The sequence below is a fragment of the Haliaeetus leucocephalus genome, unplaced genomic scaffold (assembly GCF_000737465.1).
Source record: "Haliaeetus leucocephalus isolate CR32 unplaced genomic scaffold, Haliaeetus_leucocephalus-4.0 Scaffold506, whole genome shotgun sequence".
NCBI classification, from domain to species: domain Eukaryota; kingdom Metazoa; phylum Chordata; class Aves; order Accipitriformes; family Accipitridae; genus Haliaeetus; species Haliaeetus leucocephalus.
The window spans coordinates 6,702,795-6,726,509 of record NW_010972942.1 but is presented as its reverse complement, the minus strand read 5'-3'; the positions used below and the strand labels follow the sequence as shown (position 1 = coordinate 6,726,509).

General features: G+C 40.2%; 1 protein-coding gene across 2 annotated transcripts in view; it reads right to left on the bottom strand.

Moving 5' to 3' along the window:
- NCOA2 (nuclear receptor coactivator 2) overlaps positions 1–23,715 on the bottom strand; it is a 185,260-nt gene that overhangs the window by 116,312 nt on the left and 45,233 nt on the right. The window contains exon 5 of one of the 2 annotated variants that reach the window (XM_010575896.1): positions 6,709–6,910. The gene's annotated coding sequence lies outside the window, so the exon portion shown is untranslated. Of the gene's footprint in view, positions 1–6,708; positions 6,936–23,715 lie in introns of both variants that reach the window. The other variant, XM_010575897.1, reaches the window with a different exon arrangement.

The window sequence follows — 23,715 nt, the reverse complement described above, 5'->3', positions numbered from 1 at the left end:
AAATGGGTTAGCCAGCTTTTCCTGAAGAAAGGAAAAACTTAGGTAGTACAGGATGAAATAGTCCTTTTAAGGACTATTAACTTTCTTGCATAAAGTCAAAAGATGGTCGCTATGAATTTATATTTCATAAGGTCTTGAGTAAGTATTCTCCACTATTTATCTGATGGTTGAAGAGGACAGCTAGGAAAGGGAAGGGAAATGTTTCATATTATGTTTAGGACAGAGTAATGTTTGTCGAGCTCTGCCTAAAGGTTTCTCACAGGGCTTTGCAAAATGCAGTGCTACTTCTCACATGAAGAAAAGCCTCTCTCTAAAAATCTGTCACAAGAAGAAAAGGTCCGCTGTCAATTACCATATGCAGCAAGTGCTGCAGCTTCAGTAACCAAGCAGAGCTTCCCTGGAGAAACTCTCCTGGGAGAGGTCCCTTTCCCTGGAAAGGCTCCTCACCAGCTCTTCCCAGCAAGCAGAGTACGCAGGGAATATTCAGTAGGTATTTGCTGCTCAAGTGCCTGGTATCACCAGAGACCAAGGAGTGATGACAGGCCCTTTCTGGATGAAAAGTTAGGGCTCTCCTCAAAGGCCCCAAGCAGCCTAAAACATATTTGAACCAACCCAAGAGTATACAGGAGCAGAAGAGGAACTCTCTTGTCCTTTTGCACTCACACTTTTCTGCCATACTAAGTGCATGAGCAGAGTCAAAGGCAGAATGGGTGAATTAACTCAGAAAAAAGCTGTCCAAAAAAGCTGAGCAATCAGTCCTCAAAAAATTAATGATAAAAGACTTTGAATAAAGCCAATTTGTAATGGAATGTAAGAAGGGAAGTCCCTAAAGAGAAAAACTGTCTACCAGCTCTGCAGCAGGTTTTGCTGCCCCATGCAGTTTACCATGGCAAGAAGCCAACTTGGCAAGGCTAGCTCTTCTCCAAGGAGCCTGGCAGCATGCCAGCCACACTCACAGGTCTCATTTCTGCTGCCAAGCTCGAGGGGCAATCGAAGATCCCGTTTTGTGAATCTCCAGATCTGGTTATGATCGAGAATATTTGTGTTTTAAAATGTTCTTAAGCAAGTCAAGTTCCCTCTGTTTATACAGTGACTGAACAGGCGAAACAGAATACTTAACCCAGCTAGAGAAAATGAGCCACAGATTGTTAATTATATGGCTGTTTGCACTTTGACTGGAAGAGGAAGTAAGCTGGTTATAACTACTTTGGGCTTTACTCCTGCAACTGCATTGAAACCACATTTATGACAGCTGAAACTATGCAATTTTATATAAATGTGGGCACTTCCTGTTTTTGAAACAAGTCCTCGGCTGCTCGCCCTTACCTCACAGTAACGTTGCTGGAACCAGAATGTATTAAATGTGCTCAGTTTTGAAGACTGGTCTTAAGGTCTTCTTTTACTAACTATTTTTAAAAGTGTAGATAAAATGCATATATTGGACTACTGCTGTCAAGCATCTCTGTTTCTAGGACCTAACCGTACTCCTTAGGCATTAGGAAACATATGTTTTCCACGTGTGAGACTAAAACGCCCAGCTGTCACCCGGGCCATGCTCAGTCCCTGGTGACGTGGTCATGGTCACTCTCGGACAGGGAGGCAGGCGCATCGCGTTCTCCCAAGCAGGCAGGCTGCACTCTGAATTACACACGCTGGCAGATCTCTCGTTTTCCGCTCAATATGCAGTATTTCAAGTAACTTGTAATACCAGCTTTGTTGTTTTGCAGAGTACGGTATTAATTCTTCATTGTGGAAAGTATATGTTCAATTTTATAGACACTGAATATGGGGAGTAACACAGCCTGCCCAGCATAAATCGAAGAAAATCATTATTTGACTAGAAGATAATTTTGAAAATACCATTTAACAATCCTAATAAGCAGCAGTATGTTTCCTGTGCCTTTTCTCTTACTTTGCTTATTTATGTTAATTGGATCTCACAAACCAAACTTCTGCAATGAGTACAATTACATAAATCAGCACCCCGCTTTTCCACTGACAGTCATTCTCCTAAGAGTTTACAGCAGGAAGACTGATCATATTGTTCAACTGAAAAGCAAACGCATATCCAGTAATTCCTGATGATAAAATGTAATAATTCTCACTTACAAAAAACCCCCACCCACATTTAATTTACAATGTATTCCTCCAGATTTAGTTTGTGACATACTGCTTGAGACCCAAGTACCCCATAAATGCAAGATATTTACAGTCAAGATCACCAAAATCCTTAACACTGAGAAGCATCAGCATTTCTAGTTCCTTTGGTTTGCTCTCCAAGATCACAGCCTCTTATTTCTGACCATTAGGTCCCACCCTTTAACTATGAGAACTTGCCAGTTTTGCAGTGCTAACAGAGAGTGAACAATTACAGACCTCTTAGTCTCAAACTGGAAGAAGATTAAATAAAGATTCAGTTTTAAAGTCCTTATGCAAAAACCTCCAACTAAAAGAAACACTAAAGCTAAAATTTCTAATTCAATTACACCTGAGATATTGATTTCTTTTCACTTCACTTTCAAAGTAAACACAGTACACAGTCTAACTCATGCACTTCTTTAAAAACACTTCCCTTGGCTGCGTTCTTCCTGCCTCGAGTCAAGGCACGGTTTCGAAGTGGCAGAAAAGCCAATTTGCAACTAGAAGAGGCTGGCCCCGCTGTCCCTCTTCCAGATCATCTTCAGCACAGACGTTTGTCTAACTCTGCAGTCAGCAAGTTCAAAGAGTTAAAGAGTCAGCCAAGTAACCCAACCAAAAATGCAGTTGGCTGACCACTCTTTGGCTCCCTGAGCCAACTCACCCCAGAGTCACAGCAGCAGCGGCGCTGGCGTGAGGGAGACAGGGTAATACCTCAGCATAGAGGGTGCAAACCACGCTGCTGGAAACCGTTAGACCAAGGTTAGCTATGATGATGACGCGTTTGTCACATCTCCACAAAAACTGGCCCCGCGTTCAACCCCTATCATCCAAAGAAGGGAGGACATAGAAAAATCCAATTCATGGGCTGTAGTCTACAGCTGCCCAATTACCTCAAAAGCCTCACTGAGCTACAGACTCAAACTCAAAGTCTCAACTCCTCTTTTGGCTCTTTTTTGACTGAAGCCTACTGTTTCTACACAGAAGCACTCAAGTCCAGATCTTTGCATACTTATTCCCAAAAGTAACGCCAGCACTTCTAATAAGGAAAAGAAAAAAATACCTAATGAAGGCAACCCGGATTAGCTAAACGATACATCACAGTGGAACAATTCTGCTGTTAAAGATCATGCAGATGTTACAATGGAGTCAAAGAAAGCCTTTCTTTAGCTACAGCACAGCTGCTGCATACAACTTCAAAAAGACTTGGCACAGGACTTCAGCCACGCAACTTCCCCCTCACTTCATTTCATGCACGTCATCTGAAACTTCAGCGAGCTGCACCAAGGACAAAACTGACACAAGGGTTGTTTGGAACATCTTATCAACAGTGGGGCAGCTCATTGCGCTGCCAATACTCACATGCACCTTCACAAAACTCAACTATACATCTCCATTCCTCCTCAACCCAGCAATCCCTCAAAAGCAATGCTATCCCACACTGCTGTCCCTCTTATTTATACTTGCATTATCTTCTACTTTAAAGAAGACAACCGAATTACCACATAATGAACATATATTAAAGCTTCAAAAATAGCCATAATAAAAAGTAAAAGAAATTATCTCTTAAGGTAACATTAGAAAGTATTATCAACTTCCGTTCACATCCTTCATACACTGAGCTACTCTGAAGTCAGACACCCTGACCACGAAGCTGAAATTGCCGTAGCTTACAATCATACTGAATGTACATGCTTAATATCAGTCTTATATTTTCCACATAATATATGCACTACAAAGAAAATATATATTCACTGTCTAAATTCAAAGTTCAGCTTTTCCTTTTAAATGTGTCAAAGTATTACAGCTAGTTACATGTAGTACACAAGAACTTGTGCTGATTTTACATATTTAACAGTAAAGCACACAGAACTTAATTTTATCTGCATACTAACATTACACTTGTGATTTCCTTTCAGTGATGATTTTGATAGGATATGTACCTGAGAAACCTAAACTGCTTTAAGATGCGTGTATGTGTAGGAAATTAAATTAGAGCGTTGCTGATGCATAGGAACAGAATCTCACAAACTGTTTTTAATTTCTACCTTTTTCTTCTTTTATTAATTCATATGACATCAGCTCATTGACTCTTAGGACATTCTTAGCTTCCACCATATGAAGCCATAAACTGATTTGTCACCTACAATATTCTTCCCACAACTGTGAAGTTACAGACAAAGAATAATTAGTCCAAACGAGAAAAGAGCAGTAGGAGCAACTAAAATTCTGTTAACATTCAAACTTTGTAAGTGAAGCAGAGTAGAAAAAACCTGCAGAAACAAGGAAATACAAGCTGAAATGCACCAAAAGAGGGTTTTTTGAAAAAAATTACTCAGTTACTTCATTACTAAGAACTTGAAAAAAACCTGGAAACCCACTACTTTAAAGAATATTAGTAATGTTGATTAAAAACAGTGAAGAAAACTCATTAAAGCAAAGGTAAACCTTGAAATACTAGAAATATTAACCACAGTATTACTGTATTCATGCAAACATAACACTTCAAAATGACCTACTTTAATAATAGTAAAAAAAAAAAAAAAAAAGAATATGGGCACTAAACCCCCAACTCTACTGGTTTTATAAAACACCATCTACTTCTCAGAATTAGTAACAGACTCATGAAACTGAACCAATTTGTTCAACAGATGTTTCAGTTAACCCAAAGGAATTTTACTTTTCTATTGTAGAAATAGAGTGCGCTGAATAAAATTCCACTATTATTAGCAGCTTTCAAAATATATTAGCTCAAAATTAGCTTCCATTTCCATTCTTTCTTTCTTTCACATAACAGAAAACATTTTCCATACCGGATTAGATGTGCCACCGAAATAAAGTAGGCACATTGATAAAACAAGTCGCCCTCCTCCTCCCCCCTGCCTCCCATTTTATGGGATACACAGAAACGGCAGAGTTTTTATTTTTCTTGGCGTTCCTCTCTCCACATTAGCCGATAATCTTCCCTGCGTAGCTCTGCCAGTGCGCTGCCCCGCAGGCCCACAACACCCCTGCTGTTACAGTCCCGTGCTTTTCTCCAGCGGGCTCTGTGAACCGTGCGATCCTTTCGTAATGTGTGCTATTGCATCAGTCTAATTGCAACATAATTTTCAATGCTCTAGGTAAAGCAAATAATTTCATTTTTAACTTCTGCTCATAAAATACAGATTCTTTCCCTACCTTTTTTGTTTACGTTTAAAGATTTAAAGAACAACTTGCACTGCGCAGCAGTAGTCAAACAAAAATACCTCAGGTTTTCTTAGAAAGCAGCACTTAAAAATATTGCTGTGCCTAAAGCATTACTGCAGTCTTTCACAGAGCCATATGTAGTAGATCCCCCATGAGCAGGCTGGAAGGGGAATGTGCATTCTTACTCTGTGTATTTAATATAATATTTAGCCATTATCAAAGCTTCATAGCTTTTACTGTCTCTCTCCTGCAACAGAGAGTTAACAGCTTATCTGGCAAGCACACTCACTACGTTTCTAGGCACCGAAGACACGCTCTTGGTTAATTCATAAAATCTGATCTAATGTTAGATATTTTGCATTCAGGTTAGCTAAGTTAAAACAATATTTAGCTTAACCATGCCTTGGCCAAAAAATTCTCTGTTATCTACTGATTACAACAGCATTGTAGCTAGCTATAGAAATCACACTGGGAAAATACAAATCCCGAGCCGGAAGAAATGCAGATGAAATTCTGACCTCAAGTCATTCTGATAGTGGGCATTACAAACACTGTCTGCTTTGTATCTGATACAATAACCAGGCACGAGGCATGTGCCTGCAAAGAATGATGAATTTATGTGTCATTTTGGTTTTATGTACATATATTATCTGAGTTGACAGGATCAAAAAATGCTGTGCTTCTTGCACCTCAAATTGTATTATGTGATACAAACATCTATGCTAAAACCAATCTGCAGAGGCAAGCACTCACAAGAGGAAATGTCAAAAGTAAGTTTTAGAGAAACCTAAACTTTGCCTTTGTTTGCTTCTGTGGCATGGTATACACCACAGTTATGTCATACCATTTCCACAGCACCTCTGCTTCATTCAGCGTACAGAATTACCACTAATCAAAACAGTAATCTGTTTTACTCTTGGTATTTGGCATATGGTCCGATACCTTATTTACTGCATGCTACTCAAATTTTTTTTGGAAGACGGAACAAGTAATTTCTTTGTGAATTCAATGGTGCAGCTGAGTGCTTCATCAACATAATGGTTAGTCCTACTGTTACTCTGTTACTCCTAACTTAGAATAACTGTGTTATTCCTAACTTCCTAACTACAAAGCAGTGACAGCTTTAAGGTCAAAATGATTCTCCAATTCTGAAGACAACTCTGTCTCCAGTTTGGCATAACTCAGACCCAATTTTTTCACAGTGCTTAGCATTACGTTGTGCTTTATACAGCACTTTCAAACCTCAACCCCCACTGCCTCACTTGCTGTTATCAGTGCTCAGCACTTTTCCAAATCAGATCCAAAGATCTCAAGTCATCCACAAGAAAGCAAGACACGTACAGTTAGCAAGGACATGAGAAAACCCAAGATTGAGCAACTTACCTAGCATCACCTAGGAAGTCTGAGTCCCGTTCGCCAGGGCAGCATGCAGCTGCAGAGAGCACCAGAACGGCCTCTGCCTCCTGTGATCCCCTGCCTCGCCCGCCACGCACGTCCTGACTTCTGCTGGAAGTGAGGCAGGGGTACTACAGAGAACAGCCTTCTCCACTGCATCAACCAGATTCATTCCCAGAGCAAGTCCATCCTGCACACCGAATGAAGCAGTGGTCCTGCAGAAAAAAACAGCATGTCAGCGCATGGTTAAATATCATTAAATTATAAGGCTTCCTCACGAGGGGCCAAACAAAAGAGCTTTGCAAAGATAAGCTCAGTTTTAATATTCCTTGACTTGCAAAAATGTTTGCATTCACCACTTCTAGAAAAGTGACCTTGTACGACGGGGTCACAATGACACCTACAAAAACCAGCAGTGGGGTCAAAATCCTTAGATTTACCGTGCAGCTCTTGTGGCAAAGGAGTAAAATGGTTGCAAGCAAAAACCAATTCTCTGCATAGGGACGAGCCATAAGTGACGGTTAAAAACATATTCTCAAGGAGCTACTGAAATCAAAGAGTGTTTATTTATTCAAAGATCTCTATGGAAAAGGACCTTCCAGAACAAACTCCTCTGCCTGTTTTCCTCAAGCCATGTCCTCTGGCCCATGTCGATTCAAGCCCTGGTCCTTCTTTGTTCCTACCTTTGGTGCCCTTCCCAAGTCTCTCCTCACCCCCACTCCCCAAGGCTTTTCATCTCTCCTGGCTCAGTCACTTCCAGGCTTGGCTGGCAGTGCCACATTCTCCCCCTTGACTCCCCTCCTTCCTCCCCTCCTTCGTTCCCCAACGTGCTGTCATATTAACACACACTCTCACCATGGGTCTTTCTCTCCTGTTCACAACCTACAATATTTTGGGGCCAGGACCACGCCAGGGCCCCGTGTGTGCCACTGCCCACAGGTCTACTTCTGGCTCTCAGGCGCTGGAGTGCGAGGCACTGGTTTCATCCCCCAGCTCAGCCTCCCCCTCCCCTTCCAGGCCATAGAGCTCTCACATGCTCAAGACAGCATGTGAGAGCTGTGATTTCTTTAAAAGGTTACAGTTTGGTTAGATCTGAGATTTTCGCAGTGCTGACAAAGGCAAAGCTGTGACTCATAAGCTGCTCTTCTTCCCCAGTGCCTATCACCAGCGCTTCCCACACTGCCATCTAACTCCTAGTCTCTGCTTCAAAGGGAGGGACACGGAGCATTTCCAAAAAAAGGTTCTTCAAAAAAAAAAAAAAATCTACAATGAGAAATAACTTCTTCCACACATTCTTACAGATAGCTAAATAGTTTTGGCATACAAAAAAGATTAAGCTAGAGGCAACTGCCTAGTCCCAAAGGCTAATGTTCTGCAAAGTTGTAAAAAACTCCAACCAGCATCCTATACTGGGAAGCATCAGGCAGCCTTCCTTACTGCAATTCCTGGCACACCCCTTTCAGCCCTTAATAGCCCAAGTCATTCAGCTTGTTGAAATGGTAACTGTGCAAATATTAACACCTGAGACCAGTGGTCAAACTGAGAGGAGTAGTGGTTGCAGGTGGACAGTGCCGGAGTAAACATCACACAAGTTGCCTTTGTCCTCACCACCAGTTTTGTTGCATATCTACAAGCAATGTTCAAACAGCATCATCAGATGACAGCACACAGTCCAGCTAGTGTTTCTTTAGATGCCACTGTTTTCCTCCTAGAGGTACCAATGCTTGCCTGAAAAGCTACAGCTGCTCACGAAATACTTCTAGGCCATGAAAACCTGAAGTAAAATGGGTTAGCTTCATTCCTGAGGAAGGTCACACACACAACTAACAGAGATAATTTAAGCAAATCCATTTTACTTCACATTTGCACTAAATTAGGAGCAGTCATGTATCAGTTACAAAGAGGAAGGGTAACTTCGTATAATACTATTGCTTGTGATCATCTGCCCCTGCCTGGAGGAGAAATAATGCTCTTGTATGAAACTCCGGGAAACTTTTTCTTGCCTTTTCTCTATTTAGCAGTTATTTATCTCAGCATGAAAAACAAATGCAGCATGCTGTCAGGTAATATACAGAAAGAGGAAAACCTCTCAAAACAGACAACACATTCTTTTAGAGCAAAATCCAATTTACAGATTTTTTTTTACTGAGCTCTTAATAGCAAACAAGACAACAATTTCTTGATGGCCCTTGTAAATACTTCTGTACAAACATGGTCCAGAAAAGCAGACCAAGAAAAGAGAAAAACAGTGTCATATGCTCATGGATGGATGCAAATTATAGTATGGATTAAATGCATTAGGACATTTATTTTTCAATAAGAAATAATTATTTCCAAGGAATGACTAACTATTCCTGTGAGATTGTATTTAGTCTAGAGACATCTGATGTTCCTAATTTTCAAAAAGCACTTAACTATGGCAAAAAAAGTATGTGACCCACATGCACACTCCTAGAACATCCATGTTTATTCTTACAAAAATAAACTGAGAAGCTTCAACATCAGTGTGTAAAACATAATGAAGCATTAAAAGCACATTTCTGTTTTCAAAAATAAATAATAAATAATTTTATTATAACTTGGATTCAATTTAATAATGAAACTGGCTATCAAACATCCATAATATTTTTTTTAAAGGTCAGAATAATTATCTGATCACTAGTTACAGTTAAGATTAAAAATATAATTAGGTTGAATGAAACTTCAGCACTTCAATGTACAATCATGGAAACTACACGAAACTTCTTCCTTAAAAAAGAGAGCAGAATTTCATGCACTATTTCATTTGGCAGAGTATAACATATTTGCTGTCAGCAAAGGACTTTTTTCAATGAAGGAAAAGGAAAAGAAAGTATTTCCATTCATACAGCACTGCCCAACTGATTAGAAGTATCAGGCACTGGTAGTTGTCTCTCAACTGTAAGCAACTGTAATAAATTTAGTACCTGCAGACCACTATATAGTGTTCCTAAAAACTCATCTGAAATCCACCAGACCTCCAAAAATGCTGTTTGTTTAACATAAACTAACCCAATTATTTTGTCACTGAAATCAATATTTATGGGCTAAAACACTACATCAAGTAGGAAAGCTTTAATGTAAAACAAATCATAAAACACTGATAATGGAAATGCTTGAAAAGCCTCTAGGACTACATGTATTTATATAAGATTTGTGAACATATAAACACACGGTTATATACGTCAAGAAAAAGGTGAGGCTCAGTGCAGTGCACTAATCATCAAAAAGACTAATCTTCCTTAGGACAAGTGTGTTCTTACGAGGACTTAAGCCAGCTGGCTGAAGTGTATCGAACCTCTTACCCAACAGCAAAGATTCATCCAAGACCATTAATTCATTGTAAGGTAAGATTCCTCTTTTTTTTTTTTTTTTTTTTTAACCTTTTCCACCATTTTTAAAGTACAAGTTATTCCCTGAAAACCTTCAGCAGCTTTTTGTTACTAATACAATTATCACAAAAGCCATGCTACAATGCAAATAGCGTATTTGCTATGATCAATGTACTGGCATTATTTGATGAGGGATTCTTCTCTACATTGTAAACTTAATTCTGTTATTATGTTTGTTTAGGGAAGCTGTTCTTTAAATCATCATAAGGAACATAATTTCCTACAACACTAGAACTTTCAATCATCAAAATTCCCAAAATCATGCTTCCCTTTTTAATTTCAAGACGTATCTCAAAGGATTGTAATATCCTATATAACTACCCCTACACTAGCATCAACACAAAAACTACTTCATGCATTGATCAACATGTATAGTGTAGTTTACTCTTTTATTTCAATCTGTTCAAATAACATGACACAATAAGCTCAGTATAAAACATTATGGTTCTTATGCAAATAAAGACTCCCACATTAAGGTTACTGCTCTACAATACATTGCACACAGCTGCTCACAGCTTGTCCTCACACTGAAATGTAGATTAAAATGGAATAGCAACCTTACACCTGTATTCCATTGATTTTATTGACTTATGGCATATTATTAAAAGAAATTAAAGAAATCTGAGTTACCAGTACTGACAACAGTACCTACAACTTCCCACTGCTGTGGCACAGCATCCTTAATTTTGTGGCTCACTGTCAAATGAAAAGAAGTCGATGTCTTGAAAGCCAAGCCTGACACAAGAAGCACCCACAACACCAACCCTCTACTGCTAACCCCATCCCCAGCACCATCGTGAGTTCAAGAGAATTTAGCTTCAGTTAAATATTTTTGAGGTCGAATGCCTTTTCCATTCTTTACCAACCATCCAGGGAAGCACCAGGTGCAAAGTGAAGAAAAGTACCATAGCTTTATAGACATCAACTCATGTCCCCCACTGACTTTCTTAGGATCTTCAGCAATTTCCAGCACCTCAAGCACTGTTCTGACTGACTAAAGGTTTTAGTTGGTCATTTCATAAGCATTTATTTTAGACCAATATTTAAGCTCACCTCACTTCATGTAATATATCTACAAAATAATTTGGTTTTCTTACTCTATGAATGACAGTGCCAAAAATAGCTACTGAGCAAATAGTAAAGCGTATATAGTAGTACGTTATCCATATGGTATCAACTAAAATAAATCTACTTATAGTCTGGTAAGGTTTCAAAATAATGCACTTGAGTCTCAGATTTGTAAAAATTGGAAGTTATATACCTGTGTGTGATTTTACTTCTTTTTTTTTTTTAAATTAAATCAGAGAGTTATAACAGCAAAACTGAGTAACAGCACAAATACAAGGATATCTTGGAATAGAATCATAGAATGTTTTGGGCTGGAAGGGACCATAAAGATCATCTCGTTCCAACCCCCCTGCCATGGGCAGGGACCCCTTCCACTAGACCGGGTTGCTCAAAGCCCCATCCAAACTGGCCTTGAACACTTCCAGGGATGCAGCATCCGTGACCTCTCTGGGCAACCTGTTCCTGTGCCTCACCACCCTCACAGTGAACAACTTTTTTCCTCATATCTAATCTAAATCTACCCTCTTTCAGTTTAAAACCGTTACCCCTTGTCCTATCACTAAACTTCTTGATAAAGAGTTCCTCCCCATCTTTCCTGTAGGCCCCCTTTAAGTACTGGAAGGCTGCTATAAGGTCTCCCCGGAGCCTTCTCTTCTCCAGGCTGAACAACCCAAACTCTCTCAGCCTGTCTTCACAGCAGAGGTGCTCCAGCCCTCTATTCATCTTCATGGCCCTCCTCTGGACTTGATCCAACAGGTCCATGTCCCTCTTCTGTTGGGGGCCCCAGAACTGAACGCAGTACTCCAGGTGAGGTCTCACAAGAGTGGAGTAGAGGGGGACAATCACATCCCTCGAACTGCTGGTCATGCTTCTTTTGATGCAGCCAGGATGCAATTGGCTTTCTGGGCTGTGAGCGCACATTGCTAGCTCATATTCAGTTTTTCATCCACTAATACCCCCAAGTCCTTCTCCTCAGGGATGCTCTCAATCCACTCATCGCCTGGCCTGTATTTGTGTTTGGGATTGCCCTGACCCATGTGCAGGACCTTGCACTTAGCCTTGTTGAACTCTGTGAGGTTCACACAGGCCCACCTCTCAAGCCTGTCAAGGTCCCTCCGGACGGCATCCCTTCCCTCCAGTGTGTCAACTGCACCACACAGCTTGGTGGTGTTGGCAAACTTGCTGAGGGTGCACTCGATCTCACTGCCTGTGTCACCAAAGACGTTAAACAGCACTGGTCCCAATACTAATCCCTGAGGAACGCCACTCGTCACGGGTTTCCACTTGGACATCGAGCCATTGACAGCAAGTCTTTCAGTGCGACCAGCCAGCCAGTTCCTTATCTGCTGAGTGGTCCATCTGTCAAATCCACTGTCATGCGGGACAGTGTCAAATGCTTTGCACAAGTCCAGGTAGATGACATCTGTTGCTCTTCCCTTATCCACTAACACTGTAATGCCATTGTAGAAGGCCACCATGTTTGTCAGGCACAATTTGCCCGTAGTGAAGCTATGTTGGCTGTCACTAATCACCTCCTCATTTTCCATGTGCCCTAGCATAGTTTCCAGGAGGATCTGCTCTATGATCTTGCTGAGCACACAGGTGAGACTGACTGGCCTGTAGTTCCCCAGGTCTTCCTTTTTTCCCCTTTTAAAAATGGGGATTATGTTTCCCCTTTTCCCATCAGTGGGAACTTCCCCACACTGCCACAACTTCTCAAGTATGATGCAGAGAAAGCTAACAGAAAGTCCTTGGAATAAATGCAAATACACCTGTAGTATTCTGTGGCCACTGAACTGGCTCTTAGGACATATCTCAGAGTGAAGATGGCATGCATTTGGCAGTACTGTACTAAAGCAAACCTTTTAAAGTTATCCCCACTCTTATTATTGTGGCTTAGAACAGGAATACACTGTGACCTTTATTTTTCTGAGCAAAACTCCCTTTTTTGCTACGGGGTTTTATGACTATTTTTAATCTATGCTTTAGTTTTCACCTAGGTAACTTTCAGAAATTTGAAAACACATAATAATATTCATACATTTGCCAAAGACAAAAGAAAGTTCTCCATGGAGTAGAGAATAAAAAATAGAAGAACTGAGAAACTTTATTGCTCCTAAACATACAAAAATGCATGTCACACACAGGTTCCTTAATAAAACAATGATCATTAAACTCTATTATACTGTTTGTGCCTAATTTGTGAGATTCGTTGAATAAAATGTCCTTTTTTTACACCATATTGCTATTCCAGTAGTGTGCTTTTCTCCAGAAATTGTAGGTTTTGAGCCTGAAATCCATGATGAGATGGAGCAGAGAATATTTTCTAACAGATACTCTGTGAGAAAATGGGGTTTTGGTGCCTCAAAGCTTGACAGCTGTGATCTAATATGCTGATTTCTCCTCTACCCCCTGGGCTACATTTGTAAAACTTAATAATCTCCTTTTCAAGATCTCTTATTTGAACCCACAAATCCTTCCTCTCATGGAAATACCCCAAACACCACCACATTATTCTGGACAGAAATGTTCAAAGTCTGCTGTTACACAAGGGTGCTGAGCCAACCTAACATCTAACTACTATTAAAAAGTTCTTGTGCTCCTGTCCCTTTCCTTGCATTCATCCTATCCTTTAGTAAACCTGTTCAGCTCACTAATCTGGCGTAACACTCTTCACTTTTTTTTTTTGTAGATTAGTCAACTGAATCAGTTCATCAAGGGCTGAGACAAGTTTTACAGCCAGGAAGACGGGGGGGGACAACATGACAACCTGGCCAAGACTGTGGAGAAGACGACGGGGAAAAGGACTTTCATTTCCAGAAGTCACCAGTTTTTTGCCCCTACCAGATTAGCTCAATTTATCCTGCCATACCAAACCTTCTCACTCATCTGTTGATGCTTCTCCACTTTGCACAGACAGATTAACACTGGCTAGCCCAAAGACTAGAAATCAAGCATGCTTGCTGTCAGGTGAGTGCATCTGTCGTAACTAGACAACCCCCCTGAACCACGTACCTCTGCCTCTGCAGCCTGATGACTATCACCAGTTCCTGTCTCTCTCCTACTGAGGGTGAAGAATCTCTGAATACCCCAAACAGTAGTTTCAGAACTGTAATCTATGGCCAATAGCCATGGTAAGTGGTCTATAGCTAGTCTGGCAGAACTGTATCGTATACCATAATTATAAATGCCTAAATTTCACAGGGCTATAGCAGCGACAAAATTTAGTAACGGGGAGAACACCCTCAAAAACTTATGATGATAAAGCTTGCCTGGCCTGGCTCCTTGTGCAAGAACTGAAGAAAGTCGCCAGTACAGTCAATGGCCAAAGCAAGCCCCAATCTTAATCTATGGTCTCAGTGGTACTTCTGTCATCTTCAGCCAGTGTGGCTGGACACCATGAACACCACACATTTAATACGCTTCAAACTGGACAGTGCAGCAGTTATGGTAGTCTTTGTAAGTCTTTCAGCAAAGAGGAAAAAAACAACAACAGTAACTTCAGTATTTTGGTTCAAATTGAGCTGCCTGCTTTCTATTATTTTTTGATTTCTTGCCAAGTGTCCTTTTTTTTTTTTCCTTTAAGCCAACTCACCAGCAACTCACTATGGAACCCAGATGAAGAAACAGCTTCTTTATCACATAATCTCCCCAAATGTGAAATGGTTTTAATACTTACCTCCAGTGGCAGTTACAACACAGAAACAAAGAATTATTATATACTAATCCCATTAATTTCTGAGTCAAAAAGAATGTACAGCATTAAAATACAAGTTTAAAATGAGATAATTCTACCCAATTTACTAAAAAAATCAGATAGCATTGTACATGCATATGTATTTATATAGATATACACACATGTATATATAAAACTATAAAACATATACAATATATATAATTTGTAATGCTGGCTAAAAAAAAATGCCCCCCAAAATGCTACTCAGTTCTTCTAAATATCAAAACAGCTCAAATTTTATGACTAAATTTGATGACTCATTTTCTTTTTTGGTTCCAGGATCTTTCTGCAGACACCCCCAAAAATGAGGAAACTGCTTTTGTTCCTGCTGAACACAAATGGAATAAGTGGCATCTCTCACAAGAAAGAAAATATTTTAATTGCTTCAAGTGTTCCTGAAGTGCAAGTGGAAGCAAATGGAAAAGCTGCCATATCTACAGCTCAGTGCAACTGCAGTCCACAGCTTTCACCAAGTTAAAGTAATGCTATCATGCAAGGCAGGGTGCAAAGAAATTCTGACTACATAGAAATTAAAGAAGGTAAAGAGAGCTTCACACTTTGCTACAACTGTCAGTCACGCTCATCGCACCTCTTTGGAGTGCCCCAACACCCCTGTGCCACCTTTCCATCCTCCTCTATTTCACAGACTATTGATCCACCTCATCCGCTCCTTGAGTCACATGAGCACTACTCCTCCCTTCAGCCATTTTTGGGAAGCTAAGGGCCTTTTATATGATTGCTACCTGACTGGTTTCTAACTAGGCAGGCCAGTTTTACTGCTGTCTTAATGACTGCAAACGAGACAACTGAATTTTCCAGTTTTCCCAGTAGCCACTCCACCAGGGGGTGTGTGGAAATGCTGGTGCACACTCCTGGCCATGTCCCTGCAGACTCCCAGCTCTTGCACCACATCTGTGCTGTACCCTTGGCACGGCTGGTACCACTGCACACACGCAGGGCATCTGAGCGTGCAAACCAATCACCTTTAGATGTGTGGGGGTTTTTGGTTGTTTTTTTTTTTTTAGTAACTGGCCAGCTGGCGTGCCTAACTCTCTCTTTTCCTCCTCTTGCATGTCAGCAGGACAGTCAGCCTCCCATTCCTACCAGTAGCCTGCAAAAGGTTTTGTAAATCATCCTTTGGTTAACACCAGGGCTTCCCACCTCACATTTCTTCCACCTCCTCTTTCACCCCACTTCCCATGCACCCCAAATCCTCATTCCCATCTATCTTCCTTCTGTTCAGGAGGTAGGTCTTTCAAAGTGCCAACTTTCTGCACTGCAGTAGGAGGATGGGCAGAGAGGGAGCTGGGGATATTATGCTGGAAGGTGTTAACGGCCACCATCAAATGGTTCTTTGATCTCCAGACAATTACAGAGCTGGGCCTGCTAACCAGATGCAAGGGGCTCCCTCTTTCCCCTGCTTCTTCCTTCTGCATCCCAGACGGACAGAAATGCCATCAACTTGAGGGCAAGGCCCTGTAAACCAATTATAGGTTTATTTTTAATTTAGAAAGAAGAAAAGGGCTATTTTGCTTTCATAGGAGAAGATGTCAGAAAGAGTTTGCAAACCAACAGTTTAACTCTGAAAGAGACTCTTGTAACAACTCACGTCTGCTTAAGAGCTGTCTGAAAATATGCAATTTGATTGCTGAAGTTTAACAACACTTAAAGTTCTCAAAAGTTCTCATCACAGTCATACATAAAAGAGAACTTTTCTAAAGCTTCAAATGCTAGACGAAAAGCATATGAGATTGTTTTAGTGCTTTCTACTAATTAGTACTGCTTTTATTATACAGGGCAAGAAAATGACAATTTTTTTCCTAAACTGGCAGTGAACAGCCAATTCAGTAAGCTGCGTTTTTGTCTTCTGTGACAGTGCAGTGGAAAAATCTCTTTCATTTATTAGGTCTACAGAGACTAAAACTGGCCGGGTATCAAACCTGCTTTGTAAAAGCCCAGATCCATTCAGCCATGTGTAGATTCCATAATTCTTTACAACCTGTTATCAGTATCAACTTCACAAAAGATGAACCTTTGGTGTCTTCCAACGAGTGTTGCTGCAACCCTTTATAAAACAGAGCAAAAACTTGAACTGACAGTTCAACACAGAAAGACCAAAAAACCCTAATGGCAGTGCCAAATTAAATTCTTATTAAAATCTAAGATAGATTTTTTTTTTTCCCGTAGATGAGCTTTGCATAAAGATATAAAACTAGATCTCCTACAATAGTGGATAATCAAGCTGGGTAACTATTTAATTTTAATAACTCTGATTGCTCCAAGCCCTACTGTGTGCACCTATGCTACTTAAACTGCCAGTTTCATCACCTCACTCGTGATTGCAGGGTAGCCAGAACTTGTCATGGGGACAGACAGGGCAAGGCCTTAAGCTGAAAGGGTGCTGATGGCAACCTGAGATAGAAAAACGAACATTTCTTTAGATGGATAGAGCTTTCAGGAAAGAAGAAAACTACCAGGGTGGAGTTATTGACTTGCTTTTAACTACAAGGAGAGATTCCTAGATGGCTTTGATGAACTGATTAAAATGTGCTGCCTTGTTAAAAAGGTACTTCTCACATTGAATCAGGTGCACACTGTATTACATCCAGGGAAAAATAGTAAACTTTGATTTTCAGTAAACACAGCCAACATCACATTCTTACATTTTCTATAGCAGAAGTTTATGAATAACAGCACCCGCAACACTTCTAAGTCTCAGACTTTAAAACTGAAAGAACTAATTAATCATTTTATTCAGCTCAAATATCCGTGCTATGCTGACTGCTCTGCATCTGTCTATACTGACAGCATTTGCTTAAATTGTCCCATCTTTTTAGCAATGGATTCTATTGCATTCTTTAAGATAAAAAGAACTGCAAACTAACTCACAAGTGTTTCCTACATTATAAAGTACTGTAATTATTTTACAGTTAAAACAAGTAATTCTTGTGAAACGTTCAGTACACTTCACATAAGCTAAAAGTCTAGTGTTCTCATTCAGTACTAGGTTTACAATGCTGCAAACTTGCATCTGACACAAACGTGAACATTAGCAGTTTTAACAACACCTTTCCGTTCAAGTTACATATATTTATCAATACAGATAAACATGCAAACATGCACGTGATTTTCTTCAAAGCTTAATAAAATCTGCAGGCTCTTTAGGTCTCCTGAAACTGTGTGATTTTTATCACCACCACATAAACAGTCCTCTTTAATACTCCTCTCCTCGCTATGCAGTCTGCAGATCACAGGAGTGCACAGACTCTGAACTTAAAGTTTTATTTGCACAAGAGTACAGGGAATGTTACACAGCACCGTTCCTCACATGGAGAAGGAGTAAATCTGTACTCCTCACACACAGATTTGCCACAATTCAAACTTCAGCCATAATTTGCTGATAGCTTGAGGGTAAGGAGTAAAAATTTTGGAAGTAAACAAACTCAGCGTTCATGAATACAACACAGAAACAATTTAGCACCGTTTTAGGAGTACAATGTACAAACGTGGCTCATCTACTTCCTAGAAGTCTGCTGCAAAACTTCAAAACTCTCCTAATCTTTGTCCCTAGCTTGAAGCAAAACAGCTTTGTGTTGCCTCTAAAAGTAGGGAGGGAGTAGTGGAGGATGGGAAGGGGAGAGAATAAGAGGATAAGTGGGAGTGAGAACTGATACACCATACTGGCATTAATTTATAAAAAGACCGGTGAATTGTATTCTTAGACTATGGCTTTCCTAACAAAGTCAGGCACATTCTCAATTATCAAATAAACAAGGTCATCCTGTACTTTTTATTTTGTACATGCACATGCAAAGGAAAAAAGGAAAAGTTTTGTTTCATCTGTTACCAAAACCATCATTCTGCAGTCAACACTTCTAATGAAATACAGGCCAAAGGATTAGTCAGAGCAGATTCATGGAAAAACAAAGGAAATCTGTATGCAAATACAAGCCTACCACATAACTAAACCCAAGAATGAATCCTGCTCGAATACCTCCAAATACTGTCCTACAAGGCTCCCTGCAATGGCTTCCACTCACCCCAGCTCCACAGCAATTAGCTGCAACTTTAGTAGCCATGGCCCTAAAGACGACAAATGATACTAGTATCATCATTAAAGCACTAACTTAAGTATTCGAAATAACAAATGCATCAGAAATATATTCCATCTTTGTCAAAGGTCTGAAGAAGAGTCTGTTCATCTTTTTAGGGAAGGAGGAGACAGGGACCTGGTGGGGAAGGCCATAGGGGAAGCTATAGAGGCTGTTGGGCCATAGGGAAGGCTGCAGCAGAGCTATTGCCCAGCTGGGAAGACAAGTTATTTGAAAGCTACAGTTCTACAAACAGGCAAAGAAAGTCGACCGATCGTGCTTGTCACAGGAAAACTCAGCTGTCGTGATGAGCCAGAGGGTGGCTGACGGGCAGGCACGAGCACGGAGCACCACCAATGCACTATAGTATCGCAGGCCTGGCCTGGGACAGGCGGAAGTGGCAACCCGACGCTGTCCATGGCTTAACGTTAGGCCGATCTCAGCTGGAGCTTTGCGCAAGTAAATACGACTCGAGGAGTTTTTCTCAGAGGGTTATTTTTAAATACCTGACCATATGAGCTTCCTTGGAATGGGAAAAAAGGGGAGGCAAAACTAAACAGTCATTACATATATGTTTAAATATAACATTAAAAAAACCACAAGATATTTAAACTGACTAGAAATGTTCACTTTCATTTTAATTTTAAAGTTGGCAATGGACCTGGACCAAAAAAAGGTTATATTCTGACCAAGATGCAGCAGCGTGGAGTTTCTAAAACCAGTCTTTAAAACAGTTCAGAAGGGGGCGGGGAGGGGGGAACCTTGCTCAAAATCTCTCACTTAGAAAAGTAGTAATTTGAGTTTCAGTCCTTATGCAGAGATGGGGTAAAGTCACTCAAAGCTAGAAAAGAAAGCTCAAGTACAAAAGGCAACAGTAGTTAAGTGCACAATGGGAATATGTGGTTGTACAGAGTTCAGTTAACGGCAGCAACATCAACAAATAAGGTCAGGAGGTTTGACCCTGAGTTTTCTCAATACTACTTTCCCTGCAAGAAGCATCTGCACTAATGCCAAAAAAGCACTTGTAAGTCTTTATCTACTTCTGTTTCAAAATATAGACATAAACACATCTAGGTCTATGTAAATCATCTCGAAAGATGTAGCGGGATGCTCAGACGACACATGGTCACAAGCATCAAGCATTATCAAGAGAAAAGGCTGAGAGCCAGAAAGAAAACACTTACATCTAACAGCACATTTTGGGAATACTGATACTGTTTGGCTGCTGGAAATCTAATAACTGTATTTTTCCAGTAGTACCTGTTAATATATTTAGAATCAAATTCCATAACACTACCTAAAATTACAAAGCAAGCAAATGCTTGAAAACATGCTTTCAGTATATAAGAACCATATTTTTATTCATAGAGAAAAATATCTGTATATCAGTTCATCTCAAATCAACTATCCCTTTCTGTTTACTTGGGATTTTTTTGGCTGTCACTATCAATAATGCATGCAAAAACGTGCACAGCTTTGCCATAGTGCTGGTTAGTTATCCATGTACTGAAGTTCTTCTGAGCAAAATTTTTTTATTTGTCAAACAAAATTGCCTTTTTAATAGTGTTTTGACAATGGAACAATAAAATTTGACAATGGAACAGCAAAATTTAAATATTCAAATTACATTATATTATCTCAATATATGACAGTATTAGCTATTGAAAGAATAGTACTTCCAGCGTGCACATTACCTTTCACAGTTACTATAGTTGCTTACTCCCTCATCTTCTCTTGGCTTTCTAACTTTGGACTTTTATATCATTAGAGGAAACTGATTTTTTGGTTTCAAGAAAAATACATTCAGCCCATGTCTCAGAGTAGAAAACACAAAGATACTAAGCCTTCTTTCCAGTAATAATCCCCTAACCCCCCCCCCAACCAACTCCCCCTTCCCCCAAACCCACCAACAGAAGAAAAGCACCAGAAAGACACAAGCCCAAGTAATACTGGTTAATACTTACAGGTTTACTCATTTTAATGTTTGGATATTCAATACATTTTAATTTACTATGTGTACATCTGGATTTCTGGAACTGCGGAGCTTCCCTTCACATGGCAGAGCACAAAAAATATTCCATGCTATCTGTCCCAGACTTGTTTCCTTTCTGTTACAAACACAGTATATATGTGAGATGATTTGATAACTCACTTTTGGTTGTGCACAAGTACTGCAGCTAATGGAGGTTTTGGTCATTTATTAGAGCGGGAAGGAAGAGGTACACTGACTTTTAACCAAACTCTGTGACGCTGTATGAATCTTTCCTACAGTGGCCATTCTTAAATGTTCATTTAAGTTCCAAAGCAGAAATTTTCTTTCTAAGCTTATAGGATTTCTCTCAAAGTAGACAACTTTAAAAAAACAAAACTCCCAAAATCAACACCCAAAACAAACAAACAAACAAAAACCCGAAAAAGACCATGAGCATTCACACCATGTGTACCATGTGTGCACTAATCATCCATAGAGACAGAATAAACCCCTCTATTACATACACTTTTGAGTACCACCAAGTTCTGTACTTACTCATATTTGCAATACCCCTACAGGTCCTAGTCATGTCCCAGAACCCTTCATCTCAGGCAATGCATTTTGGGTTCCCTCACTCCAAAGAGCTGACAAAAGGTTGAAGGCAATGAACTGAGACTGACAGGGGAATGAAACAAAACATAATATTTACAAGAGAAGATTTGGAGTTCCAACCATAAATTAGCTTTCTTTAGAGTCGTTTTATCCCTTGGTATTTATAACCAGTTACAAGGTAATAGTTAATTTGGGGTGAGTGCAACTGAGAATCTGCAGGAGACCAAAGCCATTAAAACCACCTGCAGACATCAAGTGGAAGTAAGTGATCCTAGGGCTACTTCTTTGTTCTATTACCTTTGTATCTTGAAGAGGACACTACCTTTCCATCTATATAAAGCTTTTCAGCATTCAACAGAGTCAAGTTATAAAATCATGAGAAGAAAAAGCAAGATGAAAACCCTCACAAAATCCCTTAGCACCATCAAAACCAGGTTTCACGTGACAATAAGGGTTATCACCTCGTTGACTTTGTTTCCATATTCATGTACCCAAAAGAACCACAAACAAATAGAGCACAGGAACAGAAAATCAAGCTCTTGAGTTAGGACCTAACTTAGTTTGCCTGAGCCAATCAGTCTCCTCACATGGATGAATTATAATGCATTTAACCACACACATGCCCTTGTCCAACTGTGCTACCCTCTGTACTTCACTACAATATTCACTCTATTCAATGTTTTGTCTTACTTTCATTACCCATTGCATGACTGTGCACACCATTTATTGCAGTATTCAGAAGAGTTCAGTGTCAAGTATTATTTTCATAAGAGAACTTTCTGTGAAGTTCATGAGTAAGTTGACCTGCTTCACTTACAGCCTCATTTGCATTTAGGATCAGCATTATGCCTGCTTCCAGCATGAGCAACAGGCAGTATATAAATGTAGGTGGTTATTATGGAAACTTAGGCCCTTATTTTCCAAAGTACTTACAAAATATATTTATTTAAATATTCAAAGCACATCATTTCCTCACTCAAAGTACAGCTTCTCCTTGAGAAGACTGAGCACTCAGCATTTTTGCAAATCAGCCCAAAGCTGAGCACATGCAAGCAAGATGCATATTTAGTGCCAACCTCCTAAAAAGCTGAGTGACATGCGAGCATCACACAGGAAGCAGGTGGGAGAGCCCAGGGCAGAATTCAGTTCTTTACAGCTGCCTTGGTCAGGAGACTTTTCTGACTGTGATCTTTGCCCTGTTCCATTCTTACCATCCATTTTTCTCCTACCAGTAAGACAGCAATCCAACAGAACTCCTGTGAAGAATGGGTCCGTGGTATGTGCTAAATAAAACAGGGGTCCAGTAGTAAAATTATATGCAGTGGCAAAGCCAAAGCCCGTGGCATGATGTACGCAGCCAGAGAACTGAGGTACACTTGCACAAATAACCTGAATTTTGGCACTTCTAACTTCTGCACCATAGCTTTTGCACCTTTAGTATTCTTTCAGTATTTTTGGTATGTCATTTATTGTGTTTTGGAATAAGCAACAGCAATGATAACAAATCACCACTTGGCATCATGACTGCAAGCATGATGAAGACAGGGTGAGAGAATACCTCGCAGTCCCAGAACAGATCTCCAGCACCTCGGGCAAGCAACAGCAAGACAGCCACCTTCTAATATGGGTTTATTTCACAGATATTATGAACAGCAGAAAGACGGTAAGTCTCTAATCTTTGTTTTCATTCTTACGTAAGACTATTTTCTGAATCTATATGCCCCCGTCTCCTCCTCAGCACAGCATGCAGTACCAGCGTGGTCTGCTGGGCATAATGCCTCTCCAGCTGTTCAACCCAATACAGTTCTCCTTCCCTTCCCAGCCCCAGCCACCAGCCTCCTGGCCGAGCACCACATCCCCATCTGGAATAAGAAATGTAAAGAAAAGAGGGCAGAGCTAGTCTGTGCAGATAATGCATTTATTTCACAAAAGAAGCTGAGCGAAGCGCAAGTATACTTGTTAAGGTCAACACCTTCTGATGTTTCATCTACTGACATTAAAGTATCTTAAAGCTTATGTCCTGGCCAAGTTTGCTTGTCTTTTCATTGGGAGAGAAAAAAAATGTATAACTTCCCCCCCCCCCCCCCCCCAAAAAACCATCAAACC